General features: G+C 36.5%; 2 pseudogenes; both read left to right on the forward strand.

Moving 5' to 3' along the window:
• The first annotated feature begins 2,437 nt into the window (after positions 1-2,437).
• LOC129053250 (glutamate dehydrogenase 1, mitochondrial-like) lies at positions 2,438-4,115 on the forward strand (annotated as a pseudogene).
• Positions 4,116-6,601: 2,486 nt separating this feature from the next.
• On the forward strand, positions 6,602-7,910 carry LOC134760948 (heat shock transcription factor, Y-linked-like; annotated as a pseudogene).
• The last annotated feature ends 804 nt before the right edge of the window (positions 7,911-8,714 follow it).

An 8,714-nucleotide genomic window follows, 5' to 3' on the forward strand; every position in this document is an offset into this window, starting at 1 on the left:
ATGACGAGTAAATGGGTGCAGCACACCAACATGGCACATATATACATATGTAACAAACCTGCACATTGTGCACATGTACTCTAGAACTTTAAGTGTAATGATAAAAAAAGAAATTTTAAAAATTAGTGTTTTGATGGAGAGTACATGAATGTATTTGATCACATGCTGAAGTGCATGTCATATAGACAGCAGAAGAGGGGATAAAATGCTTACATAGTTTTGAAATAATAAACAAATGGACATGATTAGTGAAGAAGATGAGATAATAAAACATATGGCTAACTGTTGCAAGACCACATCATATCATCATGTCACCAGCCTTCGAGAAAAGTGTATGGTAAAAAAAAAAAAAAAAAAATGACATTTATTCCTAAGTGAAAGCAATAAAGTTGAGTATTTGCAGTTTGTGAAAGAACTGCTTACTTGTAATGGTGTTTATTTAAACCCTGCTCGTGCTAAGCTTTTAGATTAGCTTCTTAGTAACAAAAATAATGTGTGCTTGGCTTCTATGATTCTTTACAAGGCATCAACATGTTTTTAATACTTTTCTTCAGTCTTCTGTTTGCTTTTTTCATAGAATCATTAGCCTTAATTTATGTGAATGTGTTTCGTTTCTGGTTTAGTTATTTTAAAGTAAAAAAATTTAAGATATCTGCACCTTAGAATAGTGGACCTTAATGTATGGATATATGAAAAGCATTTATTTATTACACCAGTTATTATTTTTTACTCAAGCATTAGTTTAAAATGTGGGTTAGTGAAGTGGTAAGATCGTCAGTAAAAACTAGTGTTAACTAATAAGAATTATGTTAAGAAACAGCTTGAAAATACAACTGTCTTTGACTGTGTAGGTACTTTTTATTTAAAGAGCAGAATTATTTTTCTGCCTGAATCAAAATAAATTACTATGATTAGTACACAGATTGCTGCTACATTCCTCATTATCACTGTATTTTACATTTTAAAAAACTAATTTGTGTTCCTGCCAGTGACTGGTATATGGCTTTGGATTTTATTCATAGGGAACTTATAATTGGTTTGGTTGTCTATTATACTTCTTTACATTTTCCTAACCATAAAAATATTATTTCAAATTTTAAATATACAATAAACATTTTTTCAGTAATTGTGAGAGAATTCTTCGTAAACTTAAAATTGTGTAATCTAAGTGTGTGTTTATTTCAAAATTGGTTCCTACTCCAATAACTTTGTATTGCACCTTTTTCCAGTGTATCATTAAGTATGAATCTTTACCTTTTCTAAATAAAATATTAAGTAATAATTAAAAAGATAATAACATATTTTAGCTGAGGTTTTCTTGCTCATAATAATAATTCCAATAATTTGGAAGGCCAAGGCAAAAAGATCGCTTGAGGCCAAGAATTTTGAACCTGGTTTGGCAAAATAGTGAAACACAATCTCTACAAAAGTTTTTACAAATCAGGAAGATATGGTAGCTCACACCAGTAACCTTAGCAATCTATAAGTCCATGGTGGGTGGATCACTTCAGGCTTATAAATTCAGGCTGGCCTGAACAATATAGCAGGACTCTGTCTATAAAAAATATTAAAATAATTAAAGAAACTGAATAGTTATCTGAGCCTACTGGCCTTTTCCTGGAGAACCTGCTACCTGGGAGGCTGAAGCTGCAAGAGCATGTGTATCACAGGCTGCCACTAAGGAGATCAGACAGATACCTGATTCTTTTACGTAGCTAAGTGGATACAGCCTACTTTATGTTTACCTTTTTCATGTAAAAATGCTTCTTTTCTTGCCTTTTTATGACTATAGGTAGGCTTGTAGTTTGGAGTCAGAAGACAGCTTTAGCTGAGTCATCTCCCCCTGAAAACACAAGGCATACTCCCTCCCTACACAGTCACCCATCTTAGCAACCCAAAATGCTCAGCCAGAATTTGACTTAGATTTTCCTACATTTAATGTGATTTTGTCTTCTGATCCTCCCATTAACGCTCTCTTTTCTCCACACTCATCTCCCATCTTTTGCTACTGTCAGTAATCATTCATCCCCTCCCATTACAAAAGAATCATATACTCCATTCAGATAGAGCGACATGAAAATTCTCCAGAAAAGTAAAAAATTAAAAATATATATATTTTAATTTTGCACTTTTTTTAATTTTAAAAAAAGGTCAAAATTGAGGAACCACATGCATCTGGTAGGAGACGGGTTTTATCTTCACAAAGAATTTACTGATGTGAACATTTTTGTTACATAATATTAGTAGAAAAAAATCTGAATTAAACAAGAACAAAAAACCGCAAAACCTGGGGTGAATCCCTGCTGCTTTCCTGGGCCGGGCCCGCTGCCCTGGGCTCAGCGGCCGCCCACACGGCCGCGTTGCTGGGCCAGGCCCGGGGACAATCCGCCCCCACCCCGCAGTCGGGGCTCGCATTGGCCGCATGGAGCCACTACAGCGAGGCGGTGGCCGACCGCTAGGGCGACCCCAACTTCTTCAAGATGGTGGAGGGCTTCTTCAATCGCGGCGCCAGCATCGTGGAAGACAAGCTGGTGGAGGACCTGAGGACCTGGGAGAGTGAGGAGCAGAAGGAGAACAGGCTGCACGGCATCCTGTGGATCATCAAGCCCTGCAACCATGTGCTGAGTCTCTCCTTCCGCATCGGGCACGACGACGGCTCCTGGGAGGTCATCTAAGGCTACACGGCCCAGCACAGCCAGCACCGCAAGCCCTGCAAGGGAAGTGTCCATTACAGCACTGATGTGAGTGTAGATGAAGTAAAAGCTTTGGCTTCTCTGATGACATACAAGTGTGCAGTGGTTGATGTGCTATTTGGGGTTGTTAAGAACAATCCCAAGAACTATACTAGTAATGAATTGGAAAAGATCACAAGGAGCTGGCAAAGAAAGGCTTTATTGGTCGTGGTATTGATGTGACTGCTCCAGACATGAGCACAGGTGAGTGGGAGATGTCCTGGATCGCTGATGCCTATGCCAGTACCATAGAGCACTATGACATTAATGCACAAGCCCGTGTTACTGGTAAACCCATCAGCCAAGGGGGAATCCATGGACGCATCTCTGCTACTGGCCATGGTGTCTTCCGTGGGATTGAAAACATCATCAATGAAGCTTCTTACATGAGCATTTTAGGAATGACACCAGGGTTTGGAGATAAAACATTTGTCCTTCAGGGATTTGGTAATGTGGGCCTACACTCTATGAGATATTTACATCGTTTTGGTGCTAAATGTATTGCTGTTGGTGAGTCTGAAGGGAGTATATGGAATCCAGGTGGTATTTACCCAAAGGAAGTGGAAGACTTCAAATTGCAACGTGGGTCCATTCTGGGCTTCCCCAAGGCAAAGCCCTATGAAGGAAGCATCTTGGAGGTCAACTGTGACATACTGATCCCAGCTGCCCGTGAGAATCAGTTGACCAAATCCAGTGAATCCAGAGTCAAAGCCAAGATCATTGCTGGAGGTGCCAAGGGGCAAACAACTCCAGAAGCTGACAAGATCTTCCTGGAGAGAAACATAATTGTTATTCCAGATCTCTACTTGAATGCTAGAGGAATGAGAGTATCTTACTTTGAGTGGCTGAAGAATCTAAATCATGTCAGCTGTAGCCGTTTGACCTTCAAGTATGAAAGGGATTTTAACTACCACTTGCTTTTGTCTGTTCAAGAGAGTTTAGAAAGACAATTTGGAAAGCATGGTGGAACTATTCCCATTGTACCCACGGCAGAGTTCCAAGACAGGACGCCGGGTGCATCTGAGAAAGACATCATGCACTCTGGCTTGGCATACACAATGGAGTGTTTTGCCAGGCAAATCATGTGCACAGCCAGGAAGTTTAACCTGGGATTGGACCTGAGAACAGCTGCCTATGTCAATACCATTAAGAAAGTCTTCAAAGTGTACAATGAAGCTGGTTTGACCTTCGCATAGATGGATCATGGCTGACTTCCTCACTATCTTCTTCACGTGCAACTTCTGCAGACCTATCACAAGTTTACATGCAACCACAGAAATCCCTTTCTCTCCTGACTCATTAATAATGGATACCATTCTCAACAAGTCAGTCCAAATCAGCCCATTAAGGAGAAATAAGTTAAGGTTAGAGGATCATGTACAAGCTGAGTGTGAAAGTAGAAGTCCCCTACACCAGAGAGCCATTTTGGTATTTTGCCTTCAAATAAAAAGCCTCCTCCATCTGGCTGTGCAGCCTTGCTCTGTGGCTTTTCCCAATGCAATCAGTGCTAGTGCTGGGAAAGGGACAGTCAAGAGCAGTCAGTTGCTTACTTATTTTGCTCTGGATGAGTCTGGGATATGCTGTAACTTTAACACATTTAAGAAGTAGGTGTGTGGCCTTTTCAGAAGGTGGCATGGTCCTCAAGTGAGTTCTCAGTATTTTATATCAGCAAAATAACTCAATTTTGCAGGTTGCAAACAAATATAAAAGCTGTTTGTGTTTACAAATTTTATTATTTTAGAATAGAATAAGTACATGCTGCTGTAATAAAATTGTCTTTAATCACTTAACAAGCCTAACCTTGACTCAAACAGTGAATGCCTATAAAAATAATAAATGAAAAAAACTAGTATTTTTATATCATAAATCAGTATTATTTATAGCTTATCATTCATGTATTGTTGTCCAGCAAACATTAAAAGCCCTGTGGATAATTAAGTTTTCTTCATACATGCAAAATGTTGGAGGCTATTTTCGTTAAAACGGTCAGAATTTGCTTACTATAATTAAGACACATAGTCCAAAGAATGCAGGAAACTTTTTATCATGTTAACTAATTGTTCTCTTTTGAAGATCTATGGTTGACTAAACTATAATTCAAGTAGAATGTCCCAGAAAAAAACCACTTTGGCTCCCTGTTTGGAGTCTGGCAGGCTCTGAGCATTGCCAATTGCCCCTACTCACCTGACTTTGTATCCTCTCCTTTTAGAGGCTTTCCATTCTGCACCCAGCTTCACTAACAGAGAGCTGAAAACAACCTTGGGTTGAGTGTTTCATTTGGGAGTTATTTTGCCAGGGCCTTTTGAACAGTAGTGTCCCCATGAAGTGCTAGATAATACATGTGTAAGAATCAGCTTTTTTTTTTTTTTAACTATAACACCTTTCAGAAATTTCTAACTACTTTGTAACTGCATGGATTAACCTGTTGATAAAAGCAGTTATTTAAAGTCTACGTTTTCCAAAAAAAAAAAAAAAACAAAACCTAAAGGATGTTAGACGAAGACAATCTTCTAACAATGACACCTCTTCCCAGTATGAGAGAACTAACTCCTACGATATGAGAAATATCAATATTTTATTTCTTTCTTCTACATGTATTCAACGCGTATCAATGTCAAAGAGTTCAAATTTTAATATGTCAAATTTCAACCATGAAGATATAAAAAGTCTTACTGTTAATGCAGCATTGCTATTTTATTCAATAGTAACATTACTTTATAAATTCAAATCCTGCTTAATAAGGTTAACAATTATTTGCAGGACACAAAGATTATTCCTTACAAAATCTTTTTTCATAGAGATTATGTTCTTGGAGCCAAATAAAAATTTTACTGCTTAGACAAACATACATGCTTACTTTTCTTACAACATTTTCTTGTTGTTATTATTTTTATTGTTATTATTATTTATTTACATCTCCTACTCTTTGGGATCTCCTTACAAGTAAATCACCTTCTTTTAAAATCTCTTTCATCATTAACATTTGTCAGATATTTACAGACATACCAAATAAAATCATTATTTATTTTTCTGATATGACTGAAAAAGGTTTTGAAGAGATATGCATATAAATAACTTTTTATTCTGAAATGTAATTAGTTAGTTTTATTCACAATTGTTCTCCCCTTGATTTATCAAGGTAAGTTTCACATAATGAAAAATTACATTTGAGTGTACAATTCAATGGAATTTAATATGTTTATGATGTCATACAATCATCATCTATCTTTAGTTCCTAAACATTTCTATTGCCCAGCAGGAAACTCCATATCTACTAAACAGTTCTTTTTATTTCCCAGCCTCTGATAACCAGTAACCTACTTTTTTTCTCTATGGCTATGTGTTTTTACCATATTGGTTTTGCACTGCAACAGTTTTCAATCCAACATGCCAAAGTCATAGAGGTTTTAAAATCGTTAACTTTTGTTTTCCTTTTTCTTTTTCTTTTTTTTTTTTTTTTTTCATTTTGCAATTACCAGGACCTATGCTCCTCTCACCAGTCTAATAAGAGTGTCTGTGTCAGGGAGAGAATTACATTTATTTCAGGGATTGAGGACATTATTTTCTTATTTATTTAAATGCTGCTACAGGGATGTGATTTTGCAGCCTACAATGTATAAGTGAGCAGTCTATGTTTTATTTTCACTGGCTACATTTCTCAGACTGGGAAGGAAATACTTTTGGCCAGATTTTTATTGAATGCTAGGAGACTAAAGTCCTCTTGTGATGTCTTTGCTACTCAGCTTGACATATACTAGAGTGATGCTTTAGATTGCCTTACCTGCATAAGCCTTCTGAAGCTGCGTTTGAAGCTTCAGTCTTGAAAACCATACAGGGTGGAAGAGTATCTAAAGAAATATTTATTTGAGATGGCACATGTTTCCTCAGAAACTCAAGTTGTTTCTCCCAGAGATGAATTAACTGATTCAGAAGCCTCCGCTAGATCTCCACTGTGTAAACTCACATTCCCCGGGGACTCAGACTTAAGGTCAATGATTGAAGAAAATACTGTTCAGGTTTTTTCACAAGAATCCTTGTTAAAATGGCCATGTGACACAGTGTGTGTTTCTAAGCCAGATAAAGATAATGATTTTTCTTTCTCTGACCTTCCCCAGAAAATATCAGAAAATATTTGAGAGTGACCAATTCAAGTCTATTCTATAGGATGGGAATGGAACTTGCATAGTGATTAATGAAGAACTCGTCAAGAAAGAAATTTTGCATAGAAAGTCTCCTTACAGAATATTTCAAGCTGACAGTATCAAAAGTTTTGTTTGACATCTCAGCCTTTATGGATTTAGTAAAATTTGACAGAATTTTCAAAGATCTGCCTTTGTAGCCACCTTTCTGGCAGGAGAGAATGAATCCATAGTCTTAAGCAAGATATTTAATATATTTCAGTTACCACTTTACATAGAGTATATATGTAATTTTACTTTGTACGTCAGTAAATATGTTAATACATGAAGTAAGACCAGATTTTGAAAATTATATAAAATACTAAGGTAAAATTTTTTTAATTTTTTTGAAATTATTGAGTTCAGCTTGAGAATTAACCTTCCAGCATTTTAAGAAATTTTGCTAACAACTTTGAATCTTACCAGTGAAATCAAAATAAATGTACCAAAGCCACTTAATGCAATGTTACTATTAATATATAACATGTTTTCACTTGAGGGCTTAACAACTTTAGTGCTCTTTTCCCAAAAGCACATTCTTGAAAATAGTAAACCATGTTCATGAATTTTTTGATGATATTAAGTTTGTGTGATGAAACAGAAATCTGATATTTTAAGTGTTTGTTATTGTCACTTGTCTCAACAAATTGGAACAGATCAGCATGCTATTTTAAATCAGTTGACCTCTATTCATATGCACTCTCATAGCACCTGCATCCAAGCAAGTGGCCACATTGTGAATTTCATTACAACCACAACTTCTCAATACCACAACATAATTCCCTTGCAAAACAGTTTTCTGGGGCTGATAGTGGAACCATCTGCTCTTCCAACAAGATATCCTGTGGTATTAGTCTACGAGGCTCCACATCCTAACCTGCTACCAGTAGGCAAACCATGGTTGCAAATGCCTACGATACCTGATACATCAGCTGTCCCTCATTCCAGGCCAGATCTTCAACCATCACAACTGGACAAATATCACCCTAATTACAAATGATCTTCCATTAAAACAGTATCAGATTATGCATGACAACAGAGACTAACATTTACATAGACCAAAAAAACCATAAAAATATCTGCAATTATCTTACTGAAAAATAAAACTGCATGACAACTTATATGTTTGCTTTTTCTTTATTTCTCAAAGTATAGTTAAAAGTAAAATGATGTTTTCTTTCAGTGTCAGACTGTTGTACTACTTCCTATAAAAATATATGTGGGCTTTTTGATTATTTGTAAGGAAATTTGATGTGCTCCTTTGTAAGTTAAGTAATTTAGTTCTTTAAAGAAGAAAAAATAATAAAGTCTTTGGGTCCACTTGCGGCTGAAACAACATGGTTCCACTGCCTGGGTAATTTGTAAAAAGGATTATTTTGCTCATGGTTCTGGAGGTGGGGAAGTCCAAGGGGCTGCACCTCATGAGATCTTCTTTCTATGTTACAACATGGCAGGTTGACCTTATACGGTGAAGGGCATGAGATGAACAGAAAATCGGGACTAAACTCATCCTTCATCAAACTCACTCACAAAATAATTAATTTGTTCTCCAGATAGCAAAATCAGATAATAAAATCAGAGTGGCACTTAATTTGCAGCAGCAGGATTGGAATTCTTACTGTTGAGGTTGGTGGTAGCAAACTCATTTATGGTTGGTTTCTGCTTCATGCTTAGATGGTGTGTTGAAATATTTTGTACTTAGAACTTTCTAACATTTCCTGATTAGGGCTGTTTAAAATAGAAACAAACCCTTCCTGTTTTGAATTTAGCCAATTTATTGTAAAAATTCGTTCATATGTTTCTA

The sequence above is a fragment of the Pongo abelii genome, chromosome Y (assembly GCF_028885655.2).
Source record: "Pongo abelii isolate AG06213 chromosome Y, NHGRI_mPonAbe1-v2.0_pri, whole genome shotgun sequence".
In the NCBI taxonomy this organism is placed as follows: Eukaryota; Metazoa; Chordata; class Mammalia; order Primates; family Hominidae; genus Pongo; species Pongo abelii.